General features: G+C 43.9%; 1 protein-coding gene across 1 annotated transcript in view; it reads right to left on the bottom strand.

Annotated features, from left to right (window-relative positions):
- Positions 1-15,355, bottom strand: part of COL19A1 (collagen type XIX alpha 1 chain) — a 305,569-nt gene that overhangs the window by 149,779 nt on the left and 140,435 nt on the right. The window lies entirely within an intron of this gene.

Genomic DNA, 15,355 nt, shown 5'->3' with positions numbered 1-15,355 from the left:
TATGAAGCCCAAGTGAGGCTGCAATGAAATTGCAAGTTATTCAGCTGCCATGAATACATGCAGATCTTCAGAGGACAGGATTTGTCTCTCACACAGGAATTTTAAAAGCCTTTAAATTCTGGCCAGTGGTCTTGAGCAGAAAAGACTGCCACCTCTGATGTTGAATACTTCCTTCCTTATCAGAAATATTCTTATCAGAACAATATTTGCAGTACAATGAGGTGCAAGGGAACATTATTGAATTCCCAAATCAATGGAAGGCAGACTTACTTATTATGACTTGCGGATGGACTGCACGGCATTTAAGGTTACTTCCAGGTCTAAATTCTATAATTAGCCCTGTATTTTCATGGTTGCTAGTTTACAACTCTTCAGCAAAGGAGATCGTTACCTTGTCGTGGTGCTGGAGCTTGAGCACCTCAGTGACATCATGAACTAAACTGTGAAGGGACACCCAAGACGGGGAGGTCATGGCAGAGAGGTCAGACTAAATATGATCCCTGGGGAAGGAAATGGCAACCCACCCCAGTATTCTTGCCATGAAAACTAAATGGATCAGTACAACCGGAGATATGTCGGTATACCATCGGAAGATGGGACTCCCAGGTCGGAAGATGGTCAAAATGCTACTGGGGAGGAACAGAGGATAAGTTCAACTAGCCCCAGATGTGATGATGCAGCTAGCTCAAAGCTGAAAGGACGGCTAGCAGCCGATGGTGCTGGTGGTGAACAACGAATCCGATGTTCTAAAGATCAACACACCATAGGAACCTGGAATGTAAGATCTATGAGCCAGGGCAAATTGGATGTGGTTATTGGGGAGATGTCAAGATTAAATATAGACATTTTGGGTGTCAGTGAACTGAAATGGACTGGAATGGGCCACTTCACATCAAATGGCCACCAGATCTACTACTGTGGACAAGAGGACCACGGAAGAAATGGAGTAGCCTTCATAATTAATAATAAAGTGGCTAAAGCAGTGCTTGGATACAATCCAAAAAATGACAGAATGATCTCAATTCGAATTCAGGGTAAGCCATTTAACATCACAGTGATCCAAATATATGCCCCAACCACAGATGCTGAAGAAGCAGAAGTAGATCGGTTCTATGAGGATCTGCAGCACCTACTGGATAGTACGCTAAAAAAAGATGTTATTTTCATCACAGGAGACTGGAATGCCAAGGTGGGTAGTCAAACGACACCTGGAATTACAGGCAAGCATGGTCTGGGAGAACAAAATGAAGCAGCACATAGGCTGATAGAATTTTGCCAAGACAACTCACTGTGCATAACAAACACTGTCTTCCAACAACCTAAGAGATGACTTTATACATGGACTTCACCAGATGGTTGACACCGAAATCAGATTGACTACATCTTTTGTAGCCAAAGGTGGCGGACATCTATACAGTCGGTAAAAACAAGACCTGGAGCTGATTGTAGTTCAGATCACGAACTTCTTATTGCACAATTTAGAATCAGACTAAAGAGAATAGGGAAGACCCACAGATCAGTTAGATATGAGCTCACGGATATTCCTAATGAATATGCAGTGGAGGTGAAGAATAGATTTAAGAGACTAGATTTAGTAGATAGGGTCCCGGAAGAACTATGGACAGAAGTTCGCAACGTTGTTCAGGAGGCAGCAACAAAAAACATCCCAAAGAATAAGAAAACCAAGAAGGCAAGATGGCTGTCTGCTGAGACACTGGAAGCAGCCCAAGAAAGAAGGAAAGCAAAAGGCAACAGTGATAGGAGGAGATATGCCCAATTAAATGCAAAATTCCAGAGGTTAGCTAGAAGAGATAGGGAATTATTTTTAAACAAGCAATGCACGGAAGTGGAAGAAGATAATAGAATAGGAAGGACAAGAGACCTCTTCCAGAAAATCAGAAACATTGGAGGTAAATTCCAGGCAAAAATGGGTATGATCAAAAACAAAGATGGCAAGGACCTAACAGAAGCAGAAGAGATCAAGAAAAGGTGGCAAGAATATACAGAAGATCTGTATAGGAAGGATAACAATATTGGGGATATATTTAACGGTGTGGTCAGCGAGCTAGAGCCAGACATCCTGAAGAATGAGGTTGAATGGGCCTTAAGAAGCATTGCTAATAACAAGGCAGCAGGAGATGATGGTATCCAGTTGAACTGTTTAAAATCTTGCAAGATGATGCTGTCAAGGTGATGCATGCCATATACCAGCAAATTTGGAAAACACAAGTAGGGATGTCAGAGAATTTCTCCACGAATCTCGGGGAGGCTGAATGCCAGCGCATTCGGCCCCCCGAAATTGGTGGAGAAACGGTCTGCCCCCCTGCCCCCCCCCAGGATGGGACTTACCTTGTTTGAATGTCCCTGGCGGCGGCGGCTCCTCTGGTGGCAGCGGCCGGTCTTCCGACCGGCTGCCGCCGCCATTTCCAAGTAAAACAAAAACAAAAACAAACAAACGTGATAGGCTACGTAAAGATTTACGTAGCCTATCACGGCTAGATTTGTAAAAAACACCGTGATAGGCTACGTAAATGTTTACGTAGCCTATCACAGCTGACTGCAGGGATGCAAACGGCGGTGGCTACGACCGCCGCCATTTGCGTCCTGGCAGGAGAGGAGGTTTCGTGGCCGAAGGGATGGGGCGCCTCCCCCCCGGCCAGAATTTCGGGGGGGAGGGATGGCGCGCCTCCCCCCCGGCCAGAATTTCGGGGGGAGGGATGGAGCGCCTCCCCCCCACCGCGAAGCAAGCTTCAGGATCAGGTAAGGGACTTTCGTCCATCCCTAAAACACAAGAATGGCCAACAGATTGGAAAAAATCAACTTATATCCCCATACCAAAAAAGGGAAGCACCAAAGAATGTTCCAACTATTGAATAGTGGTACTTATTTCACATGCCAGTAAGGTAATGCTCAAGAACTTGCAAGGTAGAATCCAGCAATTCATGGAACGAGAATTGCCAGATGTACAAGCTGGGTTTCGAAAAGGCAGAGGAACTAGAGACCAAATTGCCAATATCCGCTGGGTAATGGAGAAAGCCAGGGAGTTTCAGAAAAACATCTATTTCTGTTTCATTGACTATTCTAAAGCCTTTGACTGTGTGGATCATCACAAATTGTGGCAAGTTCTTGGTGGGATGGGGATACCAAGTCATCTTGTCTGCCTCCTGAGGAATCTGTATAACGACCAAGTAGCAACGGTAAGAACAGACCACGGAACAACGGACTGGTTTAAGATTGGGAAAGGAGTACGGCAGGGCTGTATACTCTCACCCTACCTATTCAACCTGTATGCAGAACACATCATGCGACGTGCTGGGCTTGATGAAGCCAAGGCTGGAATTCAAATCGCTGGAAGAAACATTAACAATCTCAGATATGCAGATGATACCACTTTGATGGCTGAAAGTGAGGAGGAGCTGAGGAACCTCATGATGAAGGTGAAAGAAGAAAGTGCAAAAGCTGGGTTGCAGTTAAACCTAAAAAACCCCAAGATTATGGCAACCCGCTTGATTGATAACTGGCAAATAGAGGGAGAAAATGTGGAGGCAGTGACAGACTTTGTTTTTCTAGGTGCAAAGATTACTGCAGACGCTGACTGCAGCCAGGAAATCAGAAGACGTTTACTTCTTGGTAGGACAGCAATGACAAATCTTGATAAAATAGTGAAGAGCAGAGACATCAACTGACAACAAAGGTCCGCATAGTTAAAGCAATGGTATTCCCCGTAGTAACCTACGGCTGCGAGAGCTGGACCATAAGAAAGGCTGAGCGAAGGAAGATAGATGCGTTTGAACTGTGGTGCTGGAGGAAAATTCTGAGAGTGCCTTGGACTGCAAGAAGATCAAACCAGTCCGTACTCCAGGAAATAAAGCCAGACTGCTCACTTGAGGGAATGATATTAAAGGCAAAACTGAAGTACTTTGGCCACATAATGAGAAGACACGACAGCCTGGAGAAGATGCTGATGCTAGGGACAGTGGAAGGCAAAAGGAAGAGGGGCCGACCAAAGGTAAGGTGGATGGATGATATTCTGGAGGTGACGGACTCGACCTTGGGGGAGATGGGGGTGGCGACGGCCAACAGGGAGCTTTGGCATGGGCTGATCCATGAAGTCACGAAGAGTCGGAAGCGACTGAACGAATAAATAACAACGAAGTTTACAACTCCATATAAATTGATTCCAGATAACAGTAATACTCTGTCATTTCCCTTCCAGACGTTTGGATTTAGCAAATTGGAACACTGAGCTGAGGACACAGGCCTTTAGGCCTTTGTTTTGGTTTGTAGACAGATGGTATGAGGGCTATCCAGCTTGGAGCATTCCCTGGTTGCATGCATGATGACTGAACCAGAGTGCTCCCAGAATTACTAGAAGCATGCTGTTGCAGTAAGTTGAAATAAACCTTGGAAATAAAATAAAAGATCAACATGGCTGAATCTACACATAGCAGTTATACCGTTATCATAACTATTGGTGCCCATTGGCATCATGTGTACCAATAGTTATGATAACGGTATGATAACGGTGTAACTGCTATGTGTAGATTCAGCCATGGACAGTGTTCTCTCTCCCCTTCGCAGAACTGAAAGATTGTGGAGGGGCACATGCAATGGTTATCAGAACTGGATGATAGAACTAACTAACCTCAGTGAGTCGCAACCAAAGAAATTAAGAGAAGCAAATAGTTTGAAGTGTTGCTTACTGCTCAGGCAATAGGGTCAATATTTAATCATAGTTGAAGTTTGGTTTCTGATTTGATGTTTCTAGCTGGAAAACTTCTGAGACCTTACAAGAAAGAAAAACTAGTCCATTCCCTTTTGGTTTTAAAGGTAAGTGAACAACCAATCTTTTTCTGTCAGCATTGACAAATGGCATTACTTTTACAGAATGCATTTTTAAGACATCAACATTTTCTGTGGGTTCAGCAGACTGCTACTACTGCTATTTGGAGACTAGCAGGTGCTGTGCAATCAGTGACTACAACAATGCCAAATGGATGATGGACTGTAAGCATTGTAAAGTTTGAGCTTTACATGCTTCTGTTCCGTTCCAGAACATATTGGCTTCCACTGTAACTCCCACTTAAAATGGGCAGAGCAATCCGGTAGTGCCTGAGAAGGACCTTAGGACGTTGCAGATTTCCTCTCGAGGTTGTAGGCACAGCTACAACCAGGGGGGGGGATCCAAGCAGGAATTCCCCCACCCAGCAGCTTTGGAAAGTTCCATGGCAGCTCCTCTTCCGAGGTCACTCTTACAACCTCAGAAGGGGGTTGGGGAGGGAGGAAAGAGGGTGGGTGGAGAGGGAGGGGAGCAGAGAAACATGGATCCACTGGATCCCCAAGACTCTGTCACCCATCCCCACCTAGTCAGCTAGAGGTCTGTCTAGCTGAAAATGTTTTTTAAAGTAGAACAGGAGGCATTTCCATCTCCATTGTTCCACTTGCCCTTCCTCTCAGAGCCCTCCATATAAACAGCGGCAATCCTGTTGGATTGCACTCTTAATTTATTACATTTTTATCCCAACCTTCCTCTGTAAAGCTTAAGGCAGTGTACATGATTTGCCCCTGCCCACTGTTTTGTTGTTGTCTGGCACAAGGTCACCCAGTGAGCTTCATAGAGGAGTACAGATTTGAATCTGGGTTCCCCCAGTGTAGGGATGTCTGTTGCTGGGAAATTTGGCCCTTTTGGGGCTCACCAAACTTCTGCGACACGCTTGACTTGGCTTACTTTTGCGAGCTGAACTGCGCAGTTTCCCCAAGTTCCAGGGACTTCTTATGCATTTGTGTTTTGGTCTCGGACATAATTTGCACAAATTACAGCTGCAAACTGTGCAAATGTGCATAAATTGTGCAAATTTGCATAAATTGCACAAATTACAGCTGTAATTTGTGCAGCCCATACAGTTTATAGCTATTAGCACAAATTATGCCATTTGTGGCTGTAATTTGCACAAATTATGCGATTTGTGGCTGTAATTTACGCAAATGCATTTTCCACAAAAAAAATAATTTATGGAAATTCTGCCAGCTGGCCCAAATCGTTGCAGACCAAGTTGGGCCAGCTGGCAGAAGACAGAACAGAGTCTGGGGGGCCAAGCTGATGAAAGATTGTCACATTCCACCCCCCAATTGGATTCCTCCAACATCCCTACCCCAGTCTAAGCATGACAGAATCATTACACCACACTGAATTACAAGCATTTCTCCTTAGGAATTAGCCTGGGATAATTTGTTATATGTTAGAAAGTTGTTGATCAACAGGAACAAAACTACATTAGCAGGTATGAGTGGGTAACATGAATTCTTTAAAACAAATGGTAGGGGTGGTGAGGAAGATGTATCACCCATGTATCTTTGTGTGGTTGTCTTGCATTTGTCAAAGGTCAACAGCTTTCATGTTGCCCAAAACAGGGTCCTGTGTAATGCCAATCTAAGGTAACAAGTGATGTGTGAAACTAGCCATTGTCTGTCTAAGTATAGCAGAAAGAGTTTATAGCAAATAGCAAATTCTGATTTGATTCAAACACTGATGCCAATCTGCCACAGAATCCATTACACAACACAACCAAATAAATCATTTTGGTTGAATAGTTTTTAGAGCTCTATGAAAGCGTATGCACAGAAAAATAGTTTGGATGCATCAATAATCTCTGGAATTTAGAATGAATCAACAGGTCTGATGGAAGGAAGAATACCTTGTTTTTGGCACAGTAAGAGAATTGGTTGTCTAGGCAGGAATGCAATGTTATACCTAACATCTGTTGGGAAAGATGTACATATGTATTGTACGTTTAGGTTGTACTTTCTTCTCTTTTCAGGGAAGTTAGTTCTTGCAGTTAAGTATCTGATTGATATATTATACACTTCTCTAAGGCTGGAAACCTATGCACACTTACTTAGCTTTAAACCCCATTGAAAAACTGGACTTACTTCCAAGTAAACATGTGTCAGAATAATTGGGCTGCATGATTTTCTCAGCTAGAAATCAAATTGTTTGTAATTATATCTTTTCATTTAGAAAAAAAAAGTATCTTTCTTCCTCTCTCCAATATCTCACACAACATACTGTAATAGATGTCTAGCACTCCCTGAGAGCAAAGGAGTTAATGCTGTTTTTCCTCGTACATTTTGTTTCAATTTTTATTTTCTCATGATATTACATATACCATTATTAAACACTGAAAAATCAATAGTCCACTTTAAAACAGACACACTAGAGGCCAGGTTCTTTTGCTAGAAATACCTCATTGATTTTATATAGGTTGGATTTTCTCCCCTCAACAGACTATTTGAACCTGGATATTTGCTGTTGCAAATTGAAATCAATTCCTGCGCTCTGATAAAAACTTAACTTTTTACCATTCTCAGAACAAAAATGAAGTGTTGCAAGTTCATACTTGTACTCTCGTTTGCAAGGAATGTATTGATCACATACAATTAGTAATTTGTCTGTTCTGCCAGACTCCAAAATTCTACACTCACTTGGTCACAACAACATTTTACTATCCCATCCTCTTTAGTACCCTCTTGTGCAGAGCAATCTTTTAGCACAAATTATAAATTAACTTGTGCTAGTCTAACTCCACTGCCATCTACTACAGGCTTCCATAAGATGGAACAGGGCCACCTCTAAACACTTGAGCAATATATGGTGTATGCTTGCTGGTAAGCCACAACTGGGTACGGTTCCCTGGTGTGTGTGTGTGTGTGTATCCACTGCATGTTGGGCCCCATATCTCCCTTCACTTTATATGTTTGCCGCAGCAAACGTTGATGTGGCAGCTGCAGCAAACATGACAACTAGATAAAGTGTGAAGTGACTCTGATAAATCTATGTGCACATGTTAGGACTATCACGTTTTACTGGTATCTAAACAGTTCCAGTGGAGAAACTGGCCTTATTCTCTACCAATTCCTCCTTTGTAAATGTTCACCCATTGTTATTGTGGGCTCTAATAACTTATTCACCAATTCTGCATGTTCTCAAGGTTACTGCTGACTGAAAAAGTGGCAGACGCTACAATAACAGGCACTGTTAACAGCAGGTGCAACCTTGAAGCAGAGACTCCTGTTGCTGTTTACCTCATCTGTAATGCTTTAGAGCAGAATGAGCACAGAAAAAGGGGCTGTGTCAGGACGCACATACCAAAACTGCACAAATATTCCACTTGAGAGGAAGCAGCTTAGCTTAGGAACCATTCGGTGAGTGGGGCTGAAGCACTTCCCCAGGTTTGTGGAAGTGAGGTATCACTGCAACAACTATAATGGAACAGTTTCCATTATTATCATTTTAAATGGGAAGACTCCCTATAACCTTATTCATTAACCAACCTGTGGCAGTGCTCACTGCAAAGTTAAAAGTATAGTAAGCACATGCTTCTGTTTGGGTTCACGTGTTCACCTTTTTTTCTGTTAAGTTAGACATCTTATGGTCCACCTTGCAAATAACTGCTTCATATTTTCATCTGGTCCACCAAGGTGTGGACCAGTCTTCTTCCCTCTCTCCTCTCCTGTGGAACCAATACAGCTACCAAAATGTTGGCCTGCTAGGGCAGCCTTCCCCAAACTGGTGCCCTCCAGATGTTTTGGGCTACAATTCCCAGCATTCCTGACCACTGGCAATGCCAACTGGGGCAGACGGGAGTTGAATCCCAAAACATCTGGTGGGTACCACTTTGGGGAAGGCTGTACGAGGGTATTTCATGTGCACAACTCCATCTTCACAAATGCTAACCCATTGTTACTATAGGTTTTTACTGTTTGTCTTCCTCAGCGCAAGAATACTGCTTCTGAAAATTGCAAAACTGAGCACACTCCCACCAAATGGGGGAGAAACATGGTATTTTAAATCCAAGAGCTGTCACTACATAGCTATTCACAAGAATCTTCCTGCATGAGACATGCTCCTCTCAGGTGTGGCCTCACATTAATAGTCCATCTCAGACATCGTTCACAGAACACAGATGGCAATAATCTTAACAAGAGAACTGCAGTGTGTTGGATTGTATCCAGGATGGCTTCCTCATCCCATCTGTAGTCCACAGCTGCCTTGGGTTAATGTATCTTTCTCCCCCTTCTCTTTACATCTGAGTTTGGGAGTACAAAGGGAGTCGGACAAGATCTCCCTTTTATCCCCACTTCATCCTTTACCTGCCATCAGAGCCTGACATTGCATGGATGAAGAAAGCAAAGGTCTCTGCTAAGGCTCCACATGAAAGCCTTCTACCCATTAGGACAATGACTACATTGCAGAAGAACCTCCATGATAACAACAGCTGTGTGGATTTGTCTCCTCACCTAACAGTGAAATAAAGGCTAGGCGTGGGGTGGCAGGGAAGAGTGGGGAGGAGTATCTTCCAGTCAATCTCCCTGGAATTTAGCAGCTTTTGAACCCCTTAAGAAATAAGTCAGTGATTCTTTTTGTCAGTGTACTTAAGTAAGAAAAAAACAATTTCTTTCCTCAGTGATATCAACCCAAAGCAGAGGCAATATGCAATATGGTTGCTTGGGAAACCCAAGAGGGAAGAAGGTGCTCTTGCATTCATATCCTGGTTGTGGGCTTCCCATGGGCATCTGGTTAGCCGCTGTGGGAACAGAATGCTGGACTATATAGGCCAGTCTTCCCCAACCTGGTGCATTCCAGATATTTTGGACTGCAACTCCCAGTATTCCTGACCATTGGCCATGCTGGCTGGGGCTAACTGGAGTTGAGTTCCAAAACATCTGGAGGTCCCTAGGTTATGGAAGGCTGAGATAAGCCTTTGGTCTGATCCAGCAGAGCAATTCTTATGTTTTTATGAGGTGAATCTATAGCATTAGAGGTCTCAGCTTGCAGGAACACATCCTTTGGAGAAAGCCAAGGCCACAAAAGTAATGTGGGGGGTGGGGGTGGACACAGATACCAATGACCTCTCAAGTGCCTTCAGAATTCATTGCCTTCACATTAGTTTACTTTCACCACTGTAGCTGTGGAGGGAAGTTTGAAAGACTAGCAGCCCAAACTTCGCCCCATCTGTTTGTTTTGGTTTTCACAACAGATGTTAAATTCAAACAGTAATTAAACCTAATTACATTCAAACTTTTTACAAACAAGTTGCAGCATTTATGCTACTAACCAGTGCAAATTAAGTTATCTTATATTAGAGCATATTTGTTGAATATAACAAATACAGTTTTAAAAAGTAACATTAAACAGCCATTGAATATTATATTCCCACATGCCTAGACACTCAAATAACGTTATTAGACTTAAGAGGAGTAGGCATTGGGTAAATTGGAAAGATTGCACAGTAGTGTTGTTGCGAAATGGCTGCCATTTCTGCCATTCTATTTGCAAGTTGTGAAAATGGGGAATAGTGTGGTGATTTTACAGGGGTGGGGAGGGTGGACAGGGTTCTGGGGCGTGAGCTGAACAACTGTGGAATGCACTCCCTTGAGAACATTCTAGGAAAAACATGGTGACTGCAAGGAGGCAGATGTCATCAAGAGAAAAGGGTTAAAAAGTCTCTGCCACCACGCTACTGCAAAATGGCAAGTGTGCCCCTCAAAACTTTGGATACCTTCATGCCCCTATGAAACCCCTTTCAATTTTTAGAATAAACAGCCCTAAGCAATCTCTCCATGGGCAGCCCCTGGAGGAGGATTAACATATAGTGCTCTGGTGGCTAACTGGACCTGAATTAACTCTGAAGTGAAATCTAGAGGATGAGTGATTTAGTCTGAATTTGCAAGACTCTGTGTAAAGGGAGATGTTCAAATTCCCTCAGGGCAGGGAATTTATATTTTGTGGTTAACCCGTTTTCATGTTCCAGGCACTTTCATTTTTAAAAAACCTTTTGGCTCTGTCAGAGACAATACCATTACAGTAGTATCTTTTACAGAGCCAATCATTATAATCATCTATTTATTCCAAAATGTAAGGATCACTGAATGCTAATGTTTTTTAAGGATTCAGTGAACCTTATAATATTTTGGAAAACCACAAAATACTTCTCAGAATCAAGACCAAACCCAGAAAACTATTAGTATTAGTGGTTGCACATTTTTCAAAGTCAGTCTTAGAATGAAGGAAAACTGAACACAAATAGTTTAGTAAGAGTGACAGTAGCAGCTGGAGTCATGACCCGGTGTCCAAATAAAATAGAATTGCAAGACACAAGGATGGGTAATAATTTAAAAATAAAAACATGCTTAACAGACTTCCCAGAAAAGGCTCTTTTACCCGTCTCACAACTGTTAGGAATATTGACTCTTAGCTTTCTCTTTCCAGTGTGTCATTTGTACTGAATTCTTTCAAATCTGTTGTCTACTGTGTTCTATAGATGCAAAAACTGCCATTTTAAAGATGTACAGTAGTCAGACCTACCTGTGGTCTAGGAAAGAATGACTTTTGACATATCTCAAGGCATTTTGGTAACTCGAGAAATTACACATGCAGATTTTGTTGGACTGCAAAGAGCTGCTGTTGATGAAAAACGAAGGCTAGTATCCAGTTGTGCCCTAGTAATAGCACTAATGACGTTGTGCAAGTATAAACCAATGCTCGCACAATGTAATTTCAGCGAATTTCGGCTGCAAGCACTATTTATATTGTACACGTGTTGGTTTATGCTAGTGCAAAATCATTAGTAGCACTGGGGCATAATTGGAGACAAAAGCTGCATGTGGGAAACAGAAACCTTTGCTTAGGTGCCTTGATACAACCTTTGCTCAGTTTCCGCCCAGATGCACAAATGTATTACATTTTATATAAGCAGTCTGTAGAGACACTACAACCCCCCACACCCATTTGTGTTGCCTTGCCTCAAGGAAATAACACACTAAGCTAGGGATGTCATGTGTGTCTGGCTGGGGCTTGAGGATCGGCAAGAAATCACCAGCCTGGCCCCTGGATGCCAGTCTGTGGATCCCTGCACTTGCCTGACTCGGTGCATGCCAAGTTGGGCAAATGTGGGGACCCCGATCCCTCACCAAGATGCAAAATGGTGGCTCAGCCTTTTTCATAATGGCCAATTTAATGCAAATGGCAGCTGTAAAGCAGCCATTTATACAAAATTACAGGTGTAAATGGTCATTTACACCTATAATTTTGCGTAAATTGTTGTTTTACAGCCACCATTGCATAAAATCAGCCTTTATGAAAAAGGCTGAACCACCATTTTTCTGCAAAATAGCAGTTTGGTGAGGGATAGGGCAGTTGTTCACCATGTGCTTGCGAATCGCCCAGCAACTCACTGTGCATGGCAAGCAGGGGCGGGCAGCCAGTGGGAGTCTGGCAAGTGGCGAGTGACCCAGACCATGGTGGGTTCGCCCATCCCTACACTAGGCTGCCCACAAGCTCCATGCATCCCTCCAATAACGCATCCCAATTCTTCAGCAGAAGTGCTCAGAAGATTTTATTTAAACTCACAAGGTTTCATCCGTCATTTAGAAGATATACATGCAACCTGGGACGTCCCAATAGGCAATAAGCAAACGTAAAAGTATGACAAGGACAGACATATTCTGTCAGTTACAAATGAAAGACACCTTGCTAAATCAGTTCTGTAAGTACAGTAACATACTCTCCTAGACAAGTAACCATGTAGGGCCTAGGAAGACAGACTCTGGCAGTTACAAAGGAGCTCCGAGAAGCAGCAATCATGGTATCTGCAGACCAGTAACTGCAAAGCATTAGCTGATTTCATATTTCAGCCTCAATAACATGGAATAGCAGCAAAGGTACATTTTGAATTACTTTTCATTTGTACTCAGGGAAAGCACTATAACTTGCTTCTTGACTCTAAAGATGCCTGTAGATATGTCAGCTCAAACCAGTCTGCAGTATCATCCTATATGAAGTAAGAAGCAATAGGGATGGCAGAGAATTCCGCCACGGATCTTGGTGAGGCCAAATGCCAGTGCATTCAGCCCCCCGAACTCCGTGGCGGAACGGCCTGCCCCCCCTGCCCCCCCGCAGATCCCCCGCAGGATGAGACTTACCTGGGGTGGATCTTCCGGGTGGTGGCGGCTCCGGTGGCGGCAGCTGCGGCAGCTGGTCTTCCGACCGGCTGCCACCACCACTGCCATTTGCAGTCTTGTGTAAACCCCCCCCAAAACGATGTGATAGGCTACGTAAAGGTTTACGTAGCCTATCATGGCTGGTTTTTTTTAAAAAACGACGACGACGTGATAGGCTATGTAAAGATTTACATAGCCTATCATGGCTGGGTTTAAAAAAAAACAACAACCCGCGTATGCAAATGGTGGCGGCTACGGCCGCTGCCATTTGCATTCCTTATTTTTGGCCATCTTAGTCTATGTAAATATTTACGTAGACTATGATGGCGAAAATAAAAGGGAACGCAAATAGCGTAGCAGGCGCTATTTGCATCCCTTTTTGATTCACCGTGGCTTAGTGGTTAAGACGCTGAACTGCAGACTGGAAGGTCGGCAGGACAGCAGTTCGAGACCTGAGTGCTGCGGGACGGAGTGAGCTCCCGTCTTCAGTCCCAGCTTCTGCCAACCTAGCAGTTCGAAAGCAAGAAATTGCAAGTAGATAAATAGGTACCGCCTCGGCAGGAAAGGTAACAGCGTTCCATGCACCTCAGTGTTCAGTCATGCTTGCCACATGACCACGGAAGCGTCTTCAGACCGCGCTGGCTCTTCAGCTTAGAAACGGGGATGAGCACCGCACCCTAGAGTCGGACACGACTGGTTGGAGACACCTTTTTAAATATTTACGTAGGCTAAAATGGGAAATAAAAAAGGGACGCAAATAGCACCCGCTACGCTATTTGCGTTCCCCTTGATTTTCGCCGTCATAGTCTATGTAAATATTTACGTAGATTAAGACGGCCAAAAATAAGGAACGCAAATGGCGGCGGCCATAGCCGCTGCCATTTGTGTATGCGGTTCCCCCCCCCCAGAGCCCTCCGTGGCTGGAAATCCGGCTGCGGACGGCTCTGGCCTGGCTGGGCCTGGCCGGCTGCTCCGCGGAGCTGCTGCGGAGCACAGCCGGCCGTGGAGGATTCCGGGGGGGAGGAACGGATTGCCTCCCCCCCCCGGTTGAGGATTCCAGGGGGAGGGACGGAACACCTCCCCCCCCACCATCAACATAATCCGTGGAAAGGTAAGTGACTTTCGTACATCCCATCTGTCCCTGCTATGCTGCCAGACCTTTCAGTCCCATTGTGACAGCTCACAATGGACTTGTTCGGTCATCTAAAAATCTTTAATATGTCATCTCCAGTCTGTCATGACTCGTCTCCTACAATTTCTTCTAAACACAATAGGTTGGCACGTCACCCACTGAAGTCCAGTTCATACACTCAGTTGGCCTGCAGGCATACATGGAGCTCCCTCTAGCAAGCTGGCAAACCAGTGGGGTTGGCATGGAGGCATCAAATTAGCACCTACAGGTAGGGCCTATTCATGTGTGACTTGTGCCACTCTGGAGGCCACTTTTGAAGCTGATGTTGGGGGTCACATGGAGCTCACCAAGCACCTCATCTGAAGATGGGGCTGTGACTCAGCTTGTGATAACAGCTGTTGTTTGGCACAGCAGTGTTGGCCCAGTGTTGGCACAATGGACCTGATTGGCTTGTAACCCTGGTTCAGACTATGATATTTCTCTAGCAGTCTGTGCACTCAGTTTGTGCACTTCATGGGATGAGACATTAAGTGCAGTACATCTTCATACTGTTTTGGTTTATATACTGAGTAAATAGGATTGCTCACCTCTAAAAAGCCAGGGTGGTATAGTATGAATGAATAAATAACCTTTATTGCGTTAGTCCTTACTTAGATATAGCCATATATCTTAGCCATAGCAGCATAAAACCAAGGAACAAAAATTACATGAACTTACATAAAAATACAATAATCACCAATTAAAATTAGTCATTAAAACTGTTAAGGTTAAAAGATATTCTTAAAATAACAAGCAGTTTCATATGTTTATATGAGCACATATGCTGCAGAGGTGGGCAGAAGTTAGGGTGTGGTCCACAGACAACTAGCCAAATATCTGGTGAGGACTAGGGTGGTGTAGTAGTTAGAGTGTTGGACCAGGAGCAGGGAGGCCTGGGTTCAAATCCCCACTTAGCCATGAAGCTCACTTGGTGACTTTGGGTTGGCCATTCTAACTTCTGACTAATCTACCCCCCAGGGTTGTTGTGGGTATAAAATAAGAGGGACCATGTATGTCACCTTAGCTCCTTGACAGATATAAAATTATAGCAATGATCTCAAAATAAAGCTTCTGACCCACACCCTGCCCAGTATACATGTGTGTATGTGCACACAATGTATACACATGGACAAATGTACATGTACACACAATGTACACACATGGACAAAACAGAATAAGTAAATA

This window comes from Heloderma suspectum, chromosome 1, assembly GCF_057233095.1.
Source record: "Heloderma suspectum isolate Gila_16-S chromosome 1, 16-S_ref, whole genome shotgun sequence".
In the NCBI taxonomy this organism is placed as follows: Eukaryota; Metazoa; Chordata; class Lepidosauria; order Squamata; family Helodermatidae; genus Heloderma; species Heloderma suspectum.
This window is presented reverse-complemented; position numbering and strand designations above follow the sequence as displayed.